The sequence below is a fragment of the Miniopterus natalensis genome, chromosome 8 (genome assembly GCF_054644295.1).
Source record: "Miniopterus natalensis isolate mMinNat1 chromosome 8, mMinNat1.hap1, whole genome shotgun sequence".
NCBI classification, from domain to species: domain Eukaryota; kingdom Metazoa; phylum Chordata; class Mammalia; order Chiroptera; family Miniopteridae; genus Miniopterus; species Miniopterus natalensis.
Window position 1 is genome coordinate 74138768 of NC_142088.1, and position 24407 is coordinate 74163174.

Sequence of the window (24407 nt, forward strand, 5' to 3'; positions counted from 1 at the left end):
AAGAGAGAATCTGGGTTACTTGTTGTCTCTCGGGCCAAAGGGAATCTAGAAGCTCATATGATCCATTCCCCTACTTCTGGCCAGGGGCAAACCTCATCCACCCTACACAAATGACAGTCGATGTTTATCTCCATCATTGTCTGGATTTGTTTCCCAATTTTTTTCAGTGGGAATCATGGCAGTGGGTACCATTAGAAATACAAAAGTAAATAAATTGTGCCCCTGCTTTCTGGAAAGAGAAATATACTACTTGCTCGGATCTTTCCTTTTGAAATCTTGTAGCTCTCTCTGCCAGGGTGTCTTTACTGAATCTAAGGTTGACTTCTGAGAGATTGTCATTGGGTAGCCACAGGGTCCATATATATATATTTTTTTACCTAGGGGATCACACAAAGATGCCAGATGCTTAAAATACAGGAAGAGCAAGAGGCTAGATGCTTTCCTATTTCATTACTGTCCACAGCACCGTTGCAATAGCATTGGGAAAATGTAGTAAGGACACTGAAGGAGCCTAGCTGGAGTCACAACTATGAGAAAGACATTCTCCCTCCCATTCCCTCTGCCCCCAGCGCACGCGTGCGCGCGCACACACACACACACACACACACACACACGCACCTCTTGCAAACTGTGCACCTGTAAAACAAGCTAATCAGTGCTGGAAGAAGCAAGCGATCAAACGAAAAAGACAGTTTAAGGAAGGCTCCTATTTTCTCACTGACAGGACACACATTAACCAAACTTAGCAACAGCTGCTCTGGTGGGAAGATATTTTCTTTGGGCTGTCAACAACTTTTGATCATGGTCCTGACCATTCTCCCAGGGTATATCTGAAAAATTCCAATGTGATACGGCTATTTCAGCAGTTAGCTAAACAGTCAGTGTAATGCAGGAAGCATTCTCCATCGTCTTCGGAGTGGGAGGATGGGGTCTTTTTGCTTTTCCAGCCAGGCCGTGAACTCTGGATAAAGTGGTACCGTCATCCCCCCAAATAACATACCTAGAGAGACATTTCCAAGTCGAATGAATTTTGAGCTAAGCTTTGAATAATGAAATCTGCCACACCTTCCATCACCGCCGGTGGCTATGTTAGTACCTCAATACCTAGTTATTGACTGATTGAATTAATACACACCAAAATCATATGCATATATATTTAGCAGAAAGATAATGTCAGGTGTATATGACAATGAATTAAGTTAGCCCCAGAGGATCAAAAGGTCAGATGTGTTAGGATGGATCCAAAAGCCATTCCGTGGAATTGGAGAGGAGGAGAGAGGACCATTGTTTGAAAAGAGTGAGCACTGAAGAGCACTCTGACACTCAAAATCATTTATTCAAATATTTACAAGATGCAACAAAAAATGAGACGGCCCCCATCCACAAGAAACTCACAATCTGCTGGAGAAGATAAGTCCAAAAGCACACAGGTTAGAACATAGTGGGATAAATGATAAAATAGAGTAGACATGATGTTTTACAGGCGTATGTAGAATGGCCATGACCCACATCTGTCTTTAGGTAAGGAAGGCTACCTCTGAAGGTTAGCCAGGTAGAGGGTGTGGCCTGATGCAGGAAATTACATGTGCATGCCGTGAGAGGGTGTGATGTTGGGTCCGTGGGTATTAACTATGACCACATGTTAGAGCCATCTATAGGCTTTAAAAATAACCGATCAACTTCCACTTCTGGCTATGATTGAATAGCTTGTATGACAATATATTTGCCAGTGACGATAACTGTAAGAGCTCTATCACAGGAAAAAACAAACAGATCCTTGAAGGCATCAGAGAATAAGCCAAGCAGCCAGGCCTTGCAGATCCAAAATTCTAAGGAAAATTCGAGCTCAATATTTTCCTGATGCATTTATTTCTTTTTAATATGTATGTATTTTTAATTATTAAAAATTATTTTTTAATTACAGTTGCCATTCAGTACTATATTAGTTTCAGGTGTATAGTATAGTGGTTAGACATGTATATAATTTCTGTGATTCCCCCAATAAGTCCAGTACCCACCAGGCACAATACATAGTTATTACAATTATTATTAGCTGTATTGCCTGTGCTGTACTTTACATCCCTGTGGCTATTTTTTAACTACCGACTTGTACTTAATCCCTTCACCCTTTTCATCCAGCCCTCAACTCCTCTCCCAACTGGCAACCATCAGTTTGCTCTCTGTAGCTGAGTCTGTTTCTGTTTTGTTTGTTCATTTATTTTGTTTTTTAGAATCCACATGTAAGTGAAATAATATGGTATTTTTCTTTCTCTGTCTGACTTATTTCACTTAGGATAATACCCTCAATCCATCCATGTTGTCGCAAATGGTAAGATTTCATTCTTTTTATGGCCAGGTAATATTCCATTGCATATATGCACCACTTATTCTTTATCCAATTGTCTACTGATGGGGACTTTGGCTGCTTCCATATCTTGGCTGTTGTAAATAATGCTGCAATAAACATAGGGGTGCATATATCTTTTCAAATTAGTGTTTTGGATTTCTTCGAATAAATACCCAGAAATGGAATTGCTGGGTCACAGATAGTTGTATATTTAATTTTTTGAGGAATCTCCATACTGTTTTCCACAGTTACTGTCAGAATTTGCAATCCCACCAACAAGGCACGAGGGTTCCCTTGTCTCCACATCCTCACCAGCACTTGCTGTTTGTTGATTTATTGATGGAGCCATTCTGACAGGTGTGAGGTGATCTCATTGTGGTTTTAATTTGCATTTCTCTGATGATTAGTGACAGTGAGCATCTTTTCACATGTCTACTGACAATCTGTGTATCATCTTTGGAGAAGTGTCTGTTTAGGTTCTCTGCCCATTTTTAAATTTGATTGTTTGGTTTTTTTGGTGTTAAATTGTATGAGTTCTTCATAAATTTCGGATATTAAATCCTTATTGCATGTATCATTGGCAAATACCTTCTTCCAGTCAATAGGTTGCCTTTTCATTTTGTTGATGGTTTCCTCTGCTGTGCAAAACCTTTTCAGTTTGCCACAGTCCCATTTGTTTATTGTTTATTTTATTGCCCTGTTTAAGAAGATGTATCCAAAAATATTACTAAAAACAATGTCCCAGATTTCACTGCCTATGTTTTCTTCTAGGAGTTTTATAATTTCCGGTCTTACATTTAAGTTTTTAATCCATTTAGGGTTTCTTCCTGTATATGGTATAATAAAGTGGTGTAGTTTTATTTATTTTTTGCATGTATCTGTCCATTTTCCCCAACACCTTTTATTGCAAAGACTGCCTTTATCCTATTGTATATTCTACCAACTTTGTCATGGATTAATTGACTATATAGATGTGTGTTTATTTCTGGGCTCTTTACTTTGTTTCATTGACCTATGTATTTGATTTTATGCAAGTACCATGCTCTTGTGATTATTATAGCTTTGTAGTATAGTTTGATACCAGGAAGTGTAGTACCACCAACTTTGTTCTTCTTTTTCAAGATTGCTTTGGATATTTAGGGTCTTTTGTGATTCCACATAAATGTTAGGATTATTTGTTCTAGTTCTGAGAAATATGCCACTGGTATTTTGATAGGAATTGCATTGAATCTATAGATTGCTTTGTATAGCATGGACCTTTTAACAATGTTAATTCTTCCAATCCACAAGCATAGTATATGCTTCTATTTATTTGTATCTTCTTTAATTTCTTTCTTCATTGTCTTACAGTTTTCCAAGTACAGGTGTTTTACATCCTTGGATAAATTTATTCCTAGGTATTTTATTTATCTATTTTTTGGTGCAATTCTAAATGGGATTGTTTTCTTAGTTTTCCTTTCTAATTGTTCATTATTAGTGTATAAAAGTACAACCTATTTTTGAATATTTACTTTGTATTCTGCTACTTTGCTGAATTTATTTATCCATTCTAATATTTTTTGTGTGGAATCTTTAGGGTTCTCTCTCTATAGTATCGTGTCACTGCAAATAATGAGAGTTTTACTTTTTACTTTTCAAAACTGGATGCCTTTTATTTCTTCTTCTTGTCTGATTGCTGCAGCTAGGACTTCCAGTACTACGTTGTATAAATGTGGTGAAATTTGACCTTCTTGTCTTATTCCTGATCTTAAGGAAAATGCTTTCAGCTTCTCCCTATTGCGTTTGATGTTGGCTGTGGGTTTGTCATATATGACCTTTATTATGTTGAGATATGTTCCCTCTATTCTCACTTGGCTGAGAGTTTTTATTATAAATGGATGCTGTATTTTGTCAAATTCTTTTCTGCATCTATTGATATGATCATATAATTTTTATCATTCATTTTGTTTATGTGATGTATCACATTCATTTGCAAATACTGAACCAACCTTGCATCCAGGAATAAATCACACTTGATCATGGTGCATGATCTTTCTAAGGTGTTGCTGAATTTGGTTTGCTAATATTTTGTTGAGAATTTTTGCATCTATGTTTATCAGGGATATTGTCCAGTAATTTTTTGAAACGTCTTTGTCTGGTTTTGGAATCAGAGTAATGCTGGTCTCATAAAATGATCTTGGGAAGCTTTTCTACTCTTGAATTTTTTGAAATAGTTTGAGAAGGACAGGGGTTTCTTCTCTGAATATTTGGTAAAATTCACCTGTGAAGCCATCTGACTCAGGATTTTTGTTTGTTTGGAATTTTTTTTTTATTACTGCTTTCATTTCTTTAGTAGTTATCAGTCTGTTCAAATTTTCTGTTTTTTCTTGAGAAGATCTTGGAAGAGTGTTTCCATACACTCTTCCAAAGGAATTTATCCATTTCTTTCAGATTGTTCAATTTGTTGGCATATAATTCTTCCTAATGTTTTCTTATAATCCTTTTTATTTCTGTGGTGTCAGTTGTTGCTTCTCTTTCATTTCTGAACTTATTTCGGGGGGCTCCTCTCTCTTTTTTTTTTTTTTTTTTTTTTTTACTGATGAGTCTGGTTTAACGTTTACCAGTTTTATCTTTTCAAAATACCAGCTTGGTTTTATTGTTGTTTTTGTATTATTTTTTAGACTCTATTTAGTTTATTTCTGTTCTGATCTTTATTATTTTCTTCCTGCTATTCACTTTTGGATTTGTTTTTCTTTTCTAGTTCTTTTAGTTGTAAGGTTAGATTGTTTATTTGAGATTTTTCTTATTTCTTAGAATAGTCCTCTATTGCTATGATTTTCCCTTTTAGAACTGCTTTGGAAGTGTTCCATTGATTTTGGGTTATTGTGTTTTTATTTTCATTTGTCTCAAGATATCTTTGGATTTTTTCTTGACCTTGTTAACTCTTTTATTATTTAGTAGCATGTTATTTGACCTCCACATGTTTGTATATTTTTAAAATTTCTTCTTATAATTGATTTTTAGTTTTATACCATTGCAGTCAGAGAAGATGCTTGTTATGATTTCAATATTCTTAAATTTATTGAGATTTGTTTTGTGGCCCAATGTGTGGTCTGTCCTGGAAAATATTCCAGGTACACTTGAAAAGAATGTATATTCTGTTGCTTTGTGGTGAAGTGCTCTAAAAATATCATTTAAATCCATCTGGTCTAATATGTCATTTAAGGTTGCTGTTTCCTTGCTGATGCTTTTCTCTGGATGATCTATTCAGTGATGTCAATGGGGTGTTAATGTCTCTTGAAATTACTTTATTACTGTAAATATCTCCCTTTATGTCTGTCAATATTTGCTTTATATGTTTAGATGCTTCTACATTGGGTGCATAAATATTTACAAAGTTTATATCCTCTTGTTGGATTGATCTCCTTTTCATTATGAAATGTCCATTTTTGTCTCTTATTATAGCCTCTGTTTTAAAGTCTGCTTTGTTTAATATGAGTATTGCTACCTCAGGTTTTGTTTCTTTTTTCATTATTACTTGCACAGACGATCTTACACCATCATTGCATTTCAGTTGTGTATGTCTTTTGATCTGAAGTGAGTCTCCTGTAGACAGCATATATATGGGTGTTGTTTTCTTATCTATTCAGCTACCCTACATCTTTTGATTTGACCATTAAGCCTATTTACATTTAAAGAGATATTTATAGGTATGCAGTTATTGCCATTTTATTATTCATATTTATGTTTTTTATTTTTCTTCTTTGCTTAAGGAAGTATCTTCTACATTTCTTATAATACTGGTTTGGTGGTGATTAACTCCTTTAGCTTTTTCTTGTCTGGGAAGCTCTTTATCTGTCCTTCAATTCTAACTCATAGCCTTGCTGAGTAGAGTAGTCTTGGTTTTATCCTTGCTTTTCACTACTTTGAATATTTTGTGCCAGTGATGTTTTTATTCTTAAAGAGTTTGCTAATTTAAAAGTAACAACTTTATGAGGGACTTGGGGAGTGAGAGGCAAGCAATGAATCAGAGCTTTTGGCAGTTTAGGGGGGCTAGTAATACAAAAATAGGAGTTTAGAGCTTCTAAAACAGCTGGGACTTGGAAGACCAATATTCCAGAAAAGAAACAACCTCAGAGAAGTGAACCCAATATCATGTTTTGCTTTTACCTTGAGAAATTTGTAAACTTCTGCATGGACCAACATAAAGAGACTATAAAGTAATGCCGAACTTTCTGCAGTCTCACCGTGCTGAGGGGATAATTGTTGGATTTCAGGACACTATAAAGAAGTTCCCATAAACACAGAGGCTTTCAACTGAGACCTATAAAGGCTATACTTTGAGATTCAGGGCAAACCTAAAATACATCAGCTTTTATGAAAACCATAATCAAGTCTTGAATTATTTCAATTATTACTCAAAGTGATTTTTTTCTACTTTAACTACTAGCCAGAATAAAATTAAAATCCCAATGAAGGAAGAAAACAGACAATAGAAGCAAACCCATAGGTAACCCAGATCTTAAAGTTATTTGACATGGTTTATAACTGTGAGTAATATGTTATAAAAGTAGATAATCAGGTAGAGAATTTCACCAGAGAGCTGGAACCTGTAAACAAGTATTAAAAGGAATTTTTTGAGCTTGAAGTAAATAACTCAATAGAAAGAGTTAACAGCACAATAGAAATATCAAGAACAATCATTAGAAAATTTAAGTGTAACTGAAAATATCAGAATGAAGCACAAAGAGAAAAAGGGTTGGAAAATACACACATAAAAGAGCAGAAGAGACATATGAGACATGGTGAAAAGTTCTAACAACCTGTCCAGAAAGAGAAGGGAGAGAATGGGACAGGAGCAATATTTGAAACAAAGTTCTCGGAGAACTTTCCAGAACTGATGAAAATCACCCAGTTAGAAACGTAATAAACATTACAAACACCACATAGAGTAAATACAAATAAAACTATACCCAGGCAGAACATAGTCAAACAAACTGGTTAAGATCAAAGACAAAGACACAAAGACAAAAATCTTGAAATAGACCATTTAAAAAAGCAACCTCAACCTCAAGGAAGCAGCAATAACTTACAGTTAGTTCTCAAGAGAAATGCTGGAAGCAAAAAGACAATGACATGGTGCATTTATCATTCCAAAAATATCTCTCCCATTTTGGAATTCTATACCCACCAAAAATATTCCTTAAAAATTAAGATAAAGTGAAGACTTTTTAGACAACCAAAGCTGAGAGAGTTTTCTACCAACTAGCACACTTAAGTGAGTACTAAAAGGAGTTCTTTGGGCAAATGAAAAATTATCTCAGACGAAAGTGCAGAAATACAAGAAATGAAAATCAGTACAAGAGGTAAATGTGTGTGTAAATTAAATGAATGTTTATTGTATCCTGGGGGTTTAAAAGTAGATAGAATTACAATGCATGAAAATTAAAACATAAAAATAGAAATAAGAGTAGGGAGTTAAATAAATCTGAGGTTGTTACACTATCTGGGAAATAGTTAAAATGTCAGTCTCTAGTACACCCTAGTAAATCAAGGAGCTACAATGCAATCTCTAAGGCAGTGTTTCTCAAAGTGTGATTCCTGGACCAGCAGCGTCAGCATCACCTGGAAACTTGTTAGAAGTATAATATTCTGGGCCTTCACCAGACCTGCGGAAGCAGAAACTCTGAAGTGAAACCCAGAAACCTGCGTTTTCTAAAGCTTTTCAGATATTTCTGACGCATGTTAAAATTTGGGAACCACTGCTTTAGACTAACCACTGAAAGAATAAGAAAAGAATTTATAGCAGCCTAATACTAATATAGAGGGAGATTGGCATAATCAGAACACTTGGTTAGTCCAAAAGGGGGTGAGAAAGGGAAAATAAAGAATGAGTGAAGAAATGGGGCAACTAGAAAACAAATAATATAGTGCATAACCTTAAAACTAAATATATCTAATCAGTTAAATATAAATGCACCAAAAAAATCCAGTTAAAAGTTCAAGATTGTCAAAATAGATAGAATGCAAACTTTATTCTATAAATGCTACTTATGAAAGACACATCTTAAATATAAGGATACAGAATGATTGAAGGTAAAATGATGAAAAAGGGAACAAGGAAACATTAACTGAAATAGCCTGTGTGGTTCTACTAATATCAAAGCAGACTTTAGGAGAAGCTATTCTAGAGATAAGTAGGGACATTTCAAAGGGTGAAATGAGGAAACTATGAGAATATTACAGGAATTATGATTTTAAATAGCCTTAAAAATATGAAAAAATGACAGAAAAGGAAAAAATGGAAAATTCTAACAGTTTATGAGATTTTAACAGAGTTCTCTCAGTAGCTGATAAATAGAAAAATATATTAGTAGAATTACAGGAAATTTGAACAACATAATTAACAAACCTCCTGACTGACATTTCTAAAACACTGCAACCCATAACTGCAGAATTTATTTTCTATTCAAGTGCTTATAAAATAATTACCAGCATAGACCAAAACTGAGCAATGAAGCGAGTTTCAACAAATTTCAAAGTGACCATAGTGAAGTTTAACTATATGTAAATTAAATCCATGACTCAAAGAAGAAATCCAAATAAAAATTAGAAAATATTTTGAAGTGAACGATAATGAAGATAAATTGTACCAAAACTTGTGGGATACAGCAAATGTTATACTTAGAAATGGATATCCTTAAAATGTATGTATTAAAGATAAGAAATGATTAAAATCCATTATTTTAACGTCTATTTTTAGATGTTAGAAAAGCAATGGCAAATTTAATGCAAAAGAGTAGAAAGAGGGCAATAATGAAAATAAGATATGAAATTAGCTAAACAAAACAAGCACATTATAGGAAAACATCAATAATGCTAGAAGCTGTGTCTTGGAGTTGACTAAGAGAATGGATAGCGCTCCAACAGAAGTGGTCAAAGAGAGAGAGAGAGAGAGCACACAGCACCAAGGTGAAAAGGGTGTTAATGTGAGGACATGGGGAAGAAATCACTGCAGATTCTAGAGACATTAAAAGTAATGTGATATAGCCCGGCCGGGCGTGGCTCAGCAGTTCAGCGTCAACTTAGGATCCAGGCAATCGGGGCTCGATTCCCGGTCAGGGCACATGCCCGGGTTACAGGCTCGATCAATGACTCTCTCATCATTGATGTTTCTATCTCTCTCTCTCCCTCTCCTTTCCTCTCTCTGAAATCAATAAAGATATATTAAAAAAAAAAAAAAGTAATGTGATACAATGAAGCACATTATGATAATAAATTTGGAAATTTAAGTAGATAAGTTCCTCGAAAAACACAACTTGAGGCCAATACTGACCAAAAACAAACAAAAAACAAACAAAACAGAAATTCTGAATATTCCCATGTATTCTAGTGGATACAGATTAATCACAGTTAAAGACTGTGTCAAATAAGTTTAATATCTGGGTACCTATGGGTCTGCTTCTATGGTTTATTTCTTTCTCTTGTTTTTCCCCCAGGCAAATAAAAATCTTTTCTCAAAGAAATCACCAAGCCCAGATAGTGTCACCAGTGGATTCTTTAAACTATTTAAAAAGATAAGATTGATCAGTCATAGACTCTCGTAGAGATTTGAGAAAAAGGGAACAATTCAGAGCTTGTTTTCTGAAGCCATAAGAGAATATCTGTATCACGTTGGGTGGCAAGTATTTTTAAACCAGATACAAAATCATAACAAAAGATTGATAAATTAGACTTGATTAAAATCATTAAAATTAAGAACTAAAACCCCCCAAAAGCATGAACAAACAAGCCACAGGTGAGAGGAGATATTTGCAATATATATATCCAAAGAAGAACTTTTGTACAGATACAAAGATCTCCTACAGATTAATATATAAAAACAGACAACTACTTCACGCAAGAGTGACTAGTCCAAACGGCCAGTAAATATATGGAAATGTCCTCAGGCTGGTTAGTTGTCAAGGAAATTATAACCGCAACATGATACAGCTACACAGTCATCAGCATGGTTAAAATTTAACAAGAAACTCAAAATACCAATTTTGGAGCATGGGGAACAAATGGGACTTTCTCATACTGTTGGTGGGGGTGTTAATTTGCACAAGACTCTGGAAAACTATTTGGCGTTATCTGCTGGAAGGGAACAAAGGCGCACCTTACGGCTCGGCAAGTTTACTCCTAGGTGAACATGTGCAAACGTGGGCATCAAAAGAAATGTCAAGAAAATTTGTGGTAACATTGTTCATATATAATATCCTTCAACCGAACAACCTAAATACCAATGGCTAGTAGAATGGATGAATAATTAATAATGTATTCACACAGTAGGATTCTATAGAGCAATGGGAATAAACAAGTTAATGTCTGCACAAAACCCTGGGTGAATCTCTGAGGAGAGGAAGTCAGAATCAACGCCGTGGTTCCATCTGCAGGGTGCCTCGGGTTTCAAATCTCATCCGTCCCGGAGCCCGTCCGGGTTCTGAAATGTTCGGAAACCGAGGGACCCACAGCCCACAGCTGGGCCTCAGGATCTTGCCCCCAGCAAAGCCGGGTGGCGGGTTCCACTTCCCAGGCGCGTTTGAAAACCGAAGCATTTCCTGCCGGTTCACGCCGTTCATAACCCGAAATGCTCGTCAACGGAGATGTTCGAAAACCGAGGTACCACTGGGTAGATATAGTTCAAAAGTGGGCAAAATTTAGCCCTGGAGGGGGTAACTCAGTTGGTTGGAATGTCGTCTTGTGACCAAAAGGTTGTGGGTTTGAATCCCGGTCAGGGCACATACCTAGGTTGCAGGTTCAATCCCAGGTCCTGGCTTGTACAAGAGGCAGCCAATTGATATCTCTCTCCCCGCACCCCCCCTCCCGTCTCTTTCTCTCTTCTCTCTCTAAAAATCAATAAAAACATATCCTTGGATAAGGATTTAAAAAATAGGCAAAATTTAATCTATAGTAATAGATTAAAGGAAGAATAGTGGAGAAGAGAGGTAATGATCCGGAGGAGGCATAAAGGTGATTTCTGAGGAGCCAGCAGTATTCTATGTCCCGGCGTGGTGGTAATAAAGATGTGTTCACTTTGGCGTTGGCAGCCCTGAGCTTGAATCCTGGATTACTGGGGATATACACCTCAAATTTCTTAACCTTTCCAAAGTCTGTCCTTCCTCTGTAAAGTTCAGATAATAAGACCTAGTAAGGATAAATGAAATGACATTAGCAAAGCTCCTTGCTCAGGCCCCGACTTGAGCCAGCTGCTCCACACACAGATACTAGCTTTCCCACCTCACATTGTACACAAAGGCCTGACCTTTCTAGACAAGACACTACCCCCCCTTCTTCCCTGCCACCCACATACTGTACATCATTCCTTATAAAAGGATTTTTCCTGCCATGGGGCTGGCAGCTCTCGATGCAACAGAAAGGCAGGCAGTCAATGGCTACTCAACAAAATAATGACGTCTGACTGGCCTGGGGCGGAACCTGTATCCTGGGCTGTCCTGGGCTGGGCTGCGCTGCATGTACAGCACATATGTCTCAAGCGTTAGGGATCTTCTCTAGGTCCAACGGCCTTCCCCGGGAGAGCGTGGCCTTCCTGCTGCAGCTAGATGCCTGCCATTTTTCTTCATTCAGGCTCTTGTTGTAAGGACGAGGCAGTGACCTGAAGGGCACTCCGTGTATTTGGCTGAATCCCAGTCTGTAGGATTGGATTTTACCTCCCTGGACTCTCCCTGCAATCCCTCTTGGATCGAGTGTCCTCGGCTTCCTGTCCCAAACTGCTGGAGGGTGAGGGTCTGGCAGCTGTGAAACATCTGCCACTGCATTCCACCTTCATTAGAGAGGTAGACAAAGTGATATATGTGTGAATTTTTTCCAATAGTGTGTGTGTCTGTGTGCACTTGTATAAAATTTCATCTTTAAGGCCCTCTTGGAGTCCTGAGGATGAAAGGCTGCATGGAGTTGACGCTATCATTGTTACAGCGAGACCCTCATATTGCCTTGGCAGATACAATGTTTCCCAAGCATATAATGTTTTGTTTTTTTGTTTTTCATTTAAAGAGGCAGCCTAGAGCACATTCCAGCTTGAAAGGTTTTCCTTCCTAGATGGTGGTTTCCTCCTCCAAGTCCTTGGGAAAATGTTGCCACATTTTTTTACCCAAATGATTGACATCCTGGAAAAGAGCATATAGAGGTCCTGCAAAGATTTAATTTTTATGAGTTCTCTAATTCTTTCCGGAAAAACAGTATACTATTCAAAGTGACTCTGTGGGTATCGAGTCCAGTGGGAAGGCTGAGACCAAGACCAAAGGTGCCGAGTTCCCATCTACTGGTGGTGCTAGTGGTGCAAAGCAGGCTGGGGAGCTCGGGGCTGGAGGAAGGAATGTCTCCAAGTGACATCTGTTTGAATTTTGGCTCCATCTCTTCTTAGTTGTGTGTCCTTGGGCATTTAATCTCATCCCTGAAAGAAGAACCACAATCCAGACTCTATAGGATTAAATAAAATAGTACGCATCAGTGGTTCTCAGCTGAGACCATCCTCCCTCACCTCCAGGGGACATTGGGCAATGTTGGAGACATTCTTGGTTGTCACAGATTGGGGTGGGCGGACCATGTGTGCTACTGGCATCTATGGGTAGAGGCCAGGGGCGCTGGTAAATATCTTACAATGCACAGGATAGCTTCCCACAACAAAGAATGAATAGGCCCAGAATGCCAATGGTGCTGAGCTTGGGAAGCCCTGGGGAACACTTGGGACAGAGCTGTCACTTAGCCCATCTTCCGTCCCTCTCATCTTTCCTTGGTCTATAATTTCTTCCCCATGCATTCCCCCTGCTGAGAAGCCCCTTGGAATTGTAGATGTTTTCTCAGTGAGTTCACTCTCCCCTTCTCCACAGCGGTTGTTTTAGAGGTCCTGTCAGACCTCACATCCCATCAGCGCTTTCCTCCCACTTTCAGCAGATGACAAACTTCAAAAAACTAAACAAAACACACATTTGATGAGAATTCATTTGACTTTCTGCCCCGAAGCACACTGACCTACTTTATCTGTACCTCTGAGGCAGACACTGCTGTTTCCAACCTCAAGCCACCCCTGTTTGCCAGTGGAGTCCTGATCATCTGTGGGTGCTGGGCGGAGATGTCTTCATCTCAGAGAAGTGGGTCCAGCTTTGGTCTAGAGATGACTTTAAGTGCCGATTTTAGGTAATGTGACATATCAAGAAGTCTTCTAGAAGGCTTCTGGAAAATATTTTTCTTTCACTTAAGAGGGGTGTGTGAGGAGAAACTCTGCTTTGTACCAACCATGCTTCCTGCCTATAAATTGGTCATGTAAAGATGTGATGCTTAGAGCTGCCGCAGGCATCTTGCAAGCATGTGGCAAAGGTGAAGCAAATCACAAGGGTTGTTCTGAGCTCTGCCAACCTTGCGCTGCTTAACTAACGATAGCGTGGTAAGTGGTTGAATAGGCATGAGCAGAGCAGGAACGGTGGGCCAGGTGCGGAGAGCCCAGGTGCCTGCCAGCCCTTGCTGGCCACTCTCTTGAGCATTAAACCCTGGAGATGACAACTAGGCCTCAGCTGCGTTTCAGCTCCTGGCCCAGAAAAGCAGCAAAACCAGGCAGAGTGACGCCAAGCCTGACAACAGAACCAGCTGCAATGACTAAGGACCCCCGGTACTGACCAAGCGGTGGAGGCCATGACCCTGAGGAGACACACCTGGAAAGCTGACGAATGTTCTATTGAGATCCTCCCCTGGGACCTCCAGACAGAAGCCCTCAGGATGGGGGGCTCTGGGCAGCTCTCTCTATGGAGCACCCCTGAAACTCCCCTCCCTCTTTTGTCTCTCCAGGTGCATCTCCTTCTCTCTCTTTCTCCCTCGCCCCTAAGCTCCAGGCGCCCCTCTTTTGCTCTAACTCGCTTCCTGAGCCCGCTTCTTCTACCGCTCACTTCTCCCTCTGTGACTTTCTAAATAAACTTTCTCTGATAGTTGGAATCTTGGCTCTGAATTCTCCTCTCAGCCAGAGCTCAAGGCCACGGGCTGCTGAACTGAGGGTAACACCTGGCGCTGTTTTTCCGCCACTAACAGTAGCAGAAAGCGACCTCCTGACGTCTAAAACCTAAACTCCAGCTGCAACCCCAGAGGACCGGGATCCCAGGGGGTTGAGTTATTTGAGCCTGAAAGAGCTTCTAACAGACGCAGCATCTTCTTCATTCTGAACCGGTGAAAGGCCTCCTCGATCCTATTTCCGCCCATTTCCCTCAGGTTCCCTTCTATCATTGCTTCCTCCCCCTCTTCTATATATTTCTAACCTTTCCTTCCTATTGGCTTTTTCTTTAAAAACATTAAAAACAGCATTATTCCAAAACGCTCCCTGTACTCACCCCCTTCCAAGCACTTCCCTGTCCTTCATCTTCATTTTAACTGTCCCGGGACGGTCGGTGAGTTCCGCTCGCGCTGGTTGCCCGTCTGCTCTCACTCGGGCGATCTGCATTCCCCGCGCCTGCCCAGGGCCCTGCCCTACCCAGTAACGTCTCCCACCTTACCTCCCGGGTGGCCCCCTCTCCTCCCTGCCCTCTGCACCCCGCGGGCCCCCCTCCGCCCGACTGCCTGTGCCCAGCTCCTTCCCGGAGGCGGGTGCCCTGCCAGCTCTCCCCTGCCCTCTGTGCTCCTGCTCCCTGGGAGACCTCTCACCAGCCGGCAGCCACTTGTCACCCACATGCTCCCAAACTTCTGTCCCTAGCCCCGAACCATACTGATTTGGGGCCCACATATTCATCTGATCTCGCTCAGCTGCACTTGGACATCTACCAAGAACCTCCATCTTGACATGTCTGTGGGCGATAAAAAAGGGGTTCAGCCCTGGCTGGCTCAGCTGGTTGGAGTGTCAGCCTGTACACCAAAAGACTGCGGGTTCGATTCCCGGTAGGGGAACTTGCTGAAGGCAGGTGATCAATGTCTCCTCTCCCTCCCTCTCTCTCCATCTCTCCCTCCCCCTCCCCTCCCCCCTCTTCCTCTCCTCTCCCCCTCCCTCTCCCCTTCCCTTCCCCTCCCCTCCCCCCTCCCCTCCCCCTCCCTCTCCCCCTTCCTCTCCCTCCCTCGCTCTTCCCCCTCCCCTTCCTCTTCCCTCCCTTCCCCCTTCCCCCTCCCTCTCTCTTCCCTTCCCTCTCCCCTCTCCTCCCCCTCCCTTTCCCCTTCCCCCTCCCTCTCTCTCCCCTTCCCTCTCCCCTCCCCTCCCCCTCCCTTTCCCCTTCCCCCTCCCTCTCTCTCCCCCCCCTCCCCCTCCCTCTCCCCTCCCTCTCCCCCTCCCTTCCCCCTCCCCCTCCCCCTCTCTCCCCTCCCCTCCCCTCCCCCTCCCTCTCCCCCTCCCTTCCCCCTCCCCCTCCCTCTCTCCCCCTCCCTCTCCCCCTCCCTCTCCCCCTCCCTTCCCCCTCCCCCTCCCTCTCTCTCCCCTTCCCTCTCCCCTCCCCTCCCCCTCCCTTTCCCCTTCCCCCTCCCTCCCCCCCCTCCCTCTCTCTAAAATCTATAAACATGTCCTCAGGAGAGGATGAAAAAAGGAGGTTCTATGGAAAGTAACGTCCCAGGGTGATCTGATCATAAGCCCCTAACTGGGCGGCTCATGGTGGGTAGTCCTGCCCCAGGCAAGTAACTTTTTAGTAAAAGGTTTATCTTTGTCTTAAGCAAGCCCCATCCATTATTTCTGTCATTTAGGTCAACTCGCTTTTGAAATAAGCTCTAAGGGCCCTCGAGGAAGCGCAGTTCGCTGTGCTGTGGCCCAGTGTCCCCCTTGCCCCCCCCCCCGCTCTCCCTGACACCCCTCCTTAAGGTCAAGTGCGTGGAGAGGCTGCGGGGCTGTTACTCTCTGGAGCACTTGAGAGCTCGCCCCACAGCACACGTCGTCAGTTTGGCCCGAACAGACTCCTACAAAAATTCTCTCCGGGTTTGGATGTTTCTTAAGTCAGTGTACCCAAAATTAAGTTTACCATCTTTCCTCAAAATCTCCCATTAGTCAGTGATGCCTCCTTTCACCTGGCTGCCTAAGTCGGGCGCCGGGAGTCACCGTCGACTTGTCTCCTCAGCCTCACGCCAGTTTTTCGTGAACGCTGGGGGTCACGTTCCCGCAACACCTCCCTGTTTTCCCAGGCCCCCGATAACCTCTCCGTTGGCTCATTCCCTGCAGCCGGCTCCCAGGTTGTCTCCCATCTCTGTCCTGCCCTGCCCCAGCCAGCCTTGCTTTCTCAAGTGCCATCCGACCATGAGCGCCACTCTCCTGCTTAAAGCTCTGTATTGGCTCTGCCTCCCGGCTCTGTCTTCCCGTCACTTCTCTCATGCTCTCTGAGGGACTGCAGATCTCAGCCTCCATCCTCCCTAGAACCTTCCACGCCCACCCCCCTGCCCACCCACCCCGCCCCAGCCTGGATGACTCCTTGCCTCTGAAAGCTGAGATGCCGCCTGCCTCTAACGAGTCTCCCCTCACTCAGCTGCCTGGATGTAAAGCCACTCCCGCTTCACAGTCCCCACCTGCGAGCACCGAGCCCCCTGCGTGCAAGTCAGTTCTTCGTGTCCGTGTCCCTGTTCCACGGCAGGCTCCATGAGGGCAGACCTCGTGTCTGACTGGTTCTCCGTCTGTAGATGCTCATGGAAAACCCGCGGGTGACGGGGCTCACAGGGTGAATGGGCGGCTACGGGCCTGTCAAGGGTCCCTCATCCCTCCGCACAGGCCACCTGTCCTCTGCCAGTGCACCACCTTTCCTCCTCCTGCACGTCTCTCTTCTGTGCCCCACTTCCGACCGCTCACCCCCTAAAGTCCATGTGCATTTCCTCCTGCACGTAATCTTACCAAGTTTTGTTTAATCCTAGGACCGTTGTGAGGTGGCGTTACTACTTTGTTTTGAGATAAAGTTCTGAAGCCGAAGCCACCTTCTGGAAGTCACAGTGCTGGACACTGGCAACACCAGGATCCAGATGCTTGTCCTCTGAGCGCCGTGCTCCTTCCTCCACAGTAATCTTGCATGAGTGTTTTAAAGAGGCACTTTATTCACAGGATTGCTTAGCTCCTCATGTGAATTCTCTGTGTATTGCTAACTAGAGTGTTGAGACGTGAAACTGGTCCCTTTTGTTTTTTTTTTAACTGAATAGTTTCAAGAAATGCTTGTTGGTAGGTTGACTGAAAATTCTAACTTATTGCTGGGTGCAGTTTCTGTGTGGGGAGCAGGAAAGAGGAGTGTTTTTCAGGGTTCATTCCAGGACTCTATCCTTTATCCCTGCAAGAGGAAAAGTTTGTCTCTAACCTCAAACTCCACTTCTGGCACAAAACACGGGCACAGTAAGTGGTAGTTCTCTTCTCTCTGGCTCTCAGACACTTTTATGAAATTTCTGTAAGAACTCTCAAAGGGGCCTGGTTCCTGGAACTTGCACAGCCTAGAAAGTTAGCTTCCCACTTTGTGTTTCTGAGCTTCTGTGATGATTTGGGTGCTTGGTAAACAGAGCCTTAGGACTGTTGGACATGGCAAGTGGTGGCCGCATCAGTGTTCACGGGGTCCTGGGGGACAGTGTCCCTAGCATTTGAATTCCACATGATCACCCTGAGTAATTGAACACTACCCTTTGTTTTCTTTCAGGAAAAAGCTACAGTTGAATACCCTCTTAGTAGTCATGTGCCCATTTATTTATTTGCCAAATATATATATTTGAAAACCAAAGGCAGGCTTTGCTAGATCACTGGGGATACAGATCACAAATAATTACAATGACTAGAAGAGTTCTGGGGCTGGAGTGTGGGAAAGGCTCTCTGGGGGAAGTATGACTTGCTGAGATCTAGAAGAGGAGATGTTTTTTAAGGGCCGTGTGGAAAGCACTGTGTCAGGCACTGGGAGGGGACCCAAGGGAAAGCCAAGCCCCATTCTCTGCCTCCTGTGATATGGTTAAGAAACACTGCCAAACAGTAGCTATTCAGTGTCTAAATGGATAGATTTTATTTTATTTTTATTTTTAAATATATCTTTATTGATTTCAGAGAGAGGAAAGGAGGGGGAGAGAGAGAGACAGAAACATCAATGATGAGAGAGTCATTGATTTAGCCCGCAACCCGGGCATGTGCCCTGACCAGGACTCGAACCCCGATCGCCTGGATCCCAGGTCGACGCTCAACCACTGAGCCACGCCCAGTCGGCTAGAATAGATTTTAAATGCTAAGGAATTCCTATAAGATAAGATCCCTGGGTTTAAGGCACCTGGGAAACTGGTGGAGAGATTTCAGTCCAACAAGAAAAGGAGAGGCTCAGGATGAGAACCTTACACCTTACCACCCAATGCTACCTGCTGAGGAAGTGAGTTCCCCATCATCAGAGGTATTCAAGTAGGTCCAAAGGGCCACTTATGGGTAAGGTTGGGTGGTGAGGGGAGATGGCAGAATTCATTTACAGGAGAGAACATCTGGCTTGGGTGAGCTTGTCTCCCAGCTGCAGAGGTTATATGGGCCTGATGTGGAACATGTGCCTACAGGTCAGCACCTCACAAGTGGAGTCACTGTGTTACCTGAGCGTGGCTTAGGCTTAGTCTTCCCTGCTCCAGTGGTGGGCAGGCGGGCCCCACTTTAGGAAAGGCTGGCTGCAGTGCACGTTGCACTAGAGGGCCTCGGAGGTCATGGAACACCTGTGGGTGTGTGATTCTAGGCAACTAAGAAAAGCTCTAACTAAGTAGAGTAGTTGAGGTGGAGGGTGGACCCATGGTCCCTGGAGACAGAGATGACAAGAGTGAAAGAGATCTACAGAAGGGAAGGTGACCTCTAAAAATGGATCTATTGAATGTGTGCGGGAGGCCCTGACACGAAGGGCTGTGGGCAGCAGAGAGGACATAGTCATCATTTCCCCTTTCTCGTGCTTTATGGGAAAGGGGTCCCTCCTACAGAGAATTTAATAAAATCAACTTGGCCTCCACCCTGACCCAGACTATTGGAAATCCCAGTGAATGGGCGACCTCTCTCTCACACAGCCTTGCCAGTCTCTGCGGAAATGCATGAAGGCCTCCCAGAAACCTTACATTTGAGGCCGAGAAGTTCTGAAAACCTGCCGCTGTGCTTACCTCTCTGTTTGGGGTTCCGCCAGAGGTGGGGACCTTTCTCCTTTCAGGCTGGGCACCAGGAAGACGTGTTTCCCTTTCCTAATTTCCCTTAGAAGAAAATGACATTTGCCTATACAGTTCTATTTTTTTCCCTTTTGGTTTTTAATTATAAAAGCTCTAGCAGCTGATTTATTATATAGGGAACAAATTGTGTCTTTGAGACCCGCTGCTCTGTAATTACTTGAGTTAGCACTGCAGATATCTGCGCAGGGGCCAGCAGTCAATTCTGACTCAGAATAGATAATACACGGGCTGCTATTAAGTTTAATGTAGATTAATGTGAGTTGCTTCCTCTTGCACGTATGTATGCAGGTACCAATAATTAAGATTAATTTCCACTAGGTAGAGTGGCCTTCGTTGTGCACAGTGCCAGAAAATGCTTCTCTAATAGCTGTTAATTGGATATATTTGCTTTGATGGTGAAATCCTGATTAGTCTTGTTACCCTGAACTCCCCTCCTTGCTCTCCCACCCCCTGCCCACTCTCTAGGAGAAAAAAGAGATTGACAATCGCAGGGTCAGAGCTCTGGAGGTGACAATCTCTTTTGCAGCCACCTATCCGAACCCATCCCATGCCCTCTGTTTCCAGTGAACGAGTCCCAGCTGCTTTCACTTACTGAGGGCCTACTGTGCTCATCCTTCTGTGAGGTGGAAGTGACCCCTGTTCAGCCACGTTGAAGCATTTGCCCAGATCACCAGCTAGGAAGTGACGGAATGGGGATCCCGGTCTGGCCACTTTCTGAGTCAATATGTAAGTATTTCAAAAACTGCCAAGATGGCCCTGCCGGGCGTGGCTCAGTGGTTGAGCGTCGACCTGGGATCCAGGCGATCGGGGTTCGATTCCCGGTCAGGGCACATGCCGGGTTGCGGGCTCGATCAATGGCTCTCTCATCATTGATGTTTCTATCTCTCTCTCTCCCTCTCCTTTCCTCTTTCTGAAATCAATAAAGATATATTTTAAAAACAAACAAAAAAACAAAAATCGCCAAGATGGGCCGTTAGCACTGCTGTGCTTTTCCATTTCCCCCTTCCTTTGCAGGTTTCGGAGCGGGAACCGAAGTGCCATCTCCCTTGTCTTTGTTTCTCTTTTCACTGTTATTTCCCTCCTCCCTGTACTGAATGGGTCAAAGTCAATTAGAAAGAAAGGGAATCCCTCAGAGTTGGCCAGAAGCGCCAGGCAGAAGCCTGTTATTTCTTCGCCAGGTCCCAGAGGCTGGTTTATGGAAGGCAAAGTAGTGACAGGTAGCAGCTCTAGAGAGATGTGCTTCTCAGCAGTGTCGCCCTCTCCATTCAGTCCACAGTGAAAGCTTCCTTTCTTAGATCTTTATGTTGTTCACGCAGCACAGGGACTCTTACAAAAAGCAAAAATGCCTGGCAACAGAAACCCATTGCCAGCTTCTCCTGGCTAACTCGGGTGGTGAAGGGATTTGGTTGAAGGAACCACATGAGGAGGCCAGAAGGTGGCCGTGGCCCAGTAGCTCAGTTGGTTAGAGCGTCATCCAGATACGCCAGGGTTACGGGCTCGATCCCAGGTCAGGGCACATACAAGAATCAGCCAATGATGCATACGGGAGGGGAACAGCCAATCCATGCTCCTCTCTCTCTCCCCCCCTTCCTCTCTCTCTCCCCCCCCCTTCTCTCTCTCTGAAGTCAGTCAGTCAATCAGTCAGTGAAGTTGGCCTCTCCAGGTTGGTGGAGTCTCTGGAAGACTGAAGTGCATTTTGCGTGTTCAGGGAGATGCCCGGTTTAGGGGCCCCGCTGCCGCTCTCGGGGTTCTGAGGTGGCGCGTCTCTGCGGGAGGGAGAGGCCCGAGTTGGAACCTTGCCTCTGGCAGGGGTGAGTCTGCGGCCTCGTCAGCTTCCTCAACCTCTGGGCCTCGGTCTTCTTTCCTCCAATTCCACTCGATTCCCAGTTGTTTGTTTGGTTTGGTTTTGTTTTGCTTGTTTTTTGGAGAGGAAATGAGATCATCTGTGTTAGGTACTGCGCTTAACTCAGGATTTGGCACCATCACTGAATATCACTTCCTTTGCCATTTCCAGGGACGGTGGCCCCTCCCGACGGGTTTAAGGAGAAGCAACAACCTTCATGGAATTCTTTCCTGGGGGAGCTGAGTCTACACTGACACCACCGGGCAGACACAGAAGCTCTCTCTAGGTCTCCTTGGGGGAGATCATTCAAATCCTGCCTCATCTGTAAAGTGAGGAAGTTGTGCTCAGTGGAGTTCCGCTGGCATTTTGAACGGGCAATTTGTCATTCGTGGGACTGTCTCACATATTAGGGCACATTTAGCATAACCTGCCCTGCTCACTAATGACGCACAGCACCCTCAGTCACATTTCTGAGTGCCCCAGGGAGATACTACACTCCCACTCCAGTTGAGGACACCCCGGCCTGAGGTCCTCAGGTGTCACTTTCCTTGGTGGCTCCCTCAGCCCTTTCTCCACAGTGTGGGGGCACCAGGAACCAGGCAGACTTTCTGGAAACAGTCTCCGATGGTCTGAGATGACCTATGATAGAGACCTGGTCCAGGCACCCCCGTTCCTCCCTCATCACAGGTGGCAGATACCAGCTTGGCTCCCAAATCCCCACCCATCACATGCGGGCCGAGGGACCTCACGGGTGGGAAGGGGTGAGATGCCCTGACATCTCCTTGATGCTCTGTCCCCATGTGGCTTTGGGTTGAAAGAGAGGATTTAAGTTTTGTGTCCCTTCTGCACGGGGTCTTTTAGGCTGGCTGACCCCTCTGATCAGGAGTCAAAAGTGAAATTAGAAAAAGTATTACTGATGTTTAGACAACAGGATACCATTGGGGGTAAGGCAAGCAGATGTTTATAGTTATAAGGGTATCTAACTGGGCCCAGATTCTGCTTTCAGAGCTCTGTAAACCTCACTACAATTATAAGGCGAGTCTATTAAACCATATTTTTCTGATAGACGATGTATAGCCGTGTGTTTGGCAGCTCTGGCTGTGAGTCTGGCTTGGGTTTGAATCCAATTTCTGTCATTATCAGCAGCCTGATATTATGTGAATTACTAAACCTCTTGCAGCCTCAGTTTCTCATCTGAAAATGGGGAAAATAAAACCTATTTTGCAGAGGGCCATTGTGAGAATAAAGTTATGTCACAAAGCAGCCCATATGATGCCCGGCACGTGGTAGGTTTGCATTTAATGGTGCTGTTATTAGCAAGAATAGCTTATCAAAAGATAAAAATCTTAAGCCCATAGAATAGGCTTTAATTAGAGCAAGATAGGCCAAAGGCAGCTTTGAAAAATATCTTGGATGTGTGTACTATTTCACCTTAGAATGAAGAGTAGGAGAATGTCTGGAATTCCTGGAAATCTTCAGGAATATATGACCTATTCCATCAGAAATAGTTCTGCTATGGCCTAGCCCAGCGATTTCAACCGGTGTGCTGCGGCAGGCACACTGGTGCGCTGCAAGAATTTTTAAAACGTGAAGTACCTGACTTTAGTTGGGGGCACTGACCTCTTTTCCCTTAGATTGTCAAATGAAAAAAATGACAATAGCCAACACAAGTGTAGCTGTCTGGTGTGAATGAAGCAAAATTATACCTTATTTTTTTTGTCAGATTGGTAAAAATATGTTTTTTGGTGTGCTGCAGAATTTAGTAATTAGGTTATGTGTGCCATGAGATGGAAAAGGTTGAAAATCACTGGCTTAACCCAACAGAGGGAGAGAGGTCAGGCTACCTAAGATGACTGTATATGATGGCTGGTCCTCACCTGCCACTGCACATCTGATGGGCGCAGGCATGTGTGGGTCTTGACTGGCATCAAATTTGCATCTGGCTCCAGAACCCCTTGGTCAAGGAAGTACCCATGCAATCTGACCCCAGTGGACATGCATAGACCTTTCTTTTTAAGAGAGCCAGTGCAGCGGCCCATCTTCTTAATAAAGCCACACATAAAAGAAGAAACTTGTATATGCCCATGGTTGGCAGGAGATGCTGGATGCAGAGGTCTGCGCACAGGCAAAGAATCTGGCAGCAAAAATGGGCATTTAAAGATAACATGTAGGACATGACACATTAGCATGGAGTGGGACCTACATGGAGGAGTGGGAGCTGAGTGGGGTCCACAAGGTTAACCTCAGTGTGAGGAGTAATCACAGAACTGGGCAACCTGGCAGAGCAAAGCATTGATGATCTTCGCGACGGCCACTCTGGCTTGAATGGCCGTGAGAGACGAGTGTGGCAGTCTTAGGAATGCTCAATGTAGAATCGTTGACTTTGATCCTGTGATTTTGGAGGGTGTGCATGGTGGGAACAGCTGAGAGATAATGACATGGGTGTGCATCTGCCCACCTGAGGCTTATGCTAATGTCTGGGTCATTGGTGAAGGTGGGCAGCGGGTGCTTCCACAGCTCCCGAGGCCGCCGGTGCTCTTAGGGCTGGAGTTTATCACTGTCCATTATTAAGGGGTATATACTGGCTTTCCCATTGTGACTGAAATATTTGAGATGGAAGCATGGGTGGATGGAAGGCAGGTAGGTGGAGGAAAAGTGGGTAGGAGGGACAAGGAAGGAAGGAAGGAGTGGATGAAACCCGAAGTGTAAAGTTGAGTCAGAGTGCTCTGTGCTGCTCTGGGTTTCATGCTCAAGATGAAAATACAGAGACACAAGAAACCCAGACAGTGACAAGGACCACAGGGATTCATAACAGAAAAAGAATAAAACTCCACAACTCTTCATAACGCTCAAAATGAGCTGGGATGTGCTCAGAGCTAAAATCGGAAGACGTGCATAAAGCCACCTTGGGCACAGTCTCAAGCCTCTTGGATTTTAGTCCAATAACTAAAATGCTTCAAGAGGCAGTTTTATCACAAATTAAAAGGAACATTTCTTTTCATTCTATTAAATTATTATATGGAACATGAGGTGATTATGGATTGGAATTATTACCGGGACTAATGGGTGGGATTTACGTGGAGGCAGGTTTAGCAGGAAATT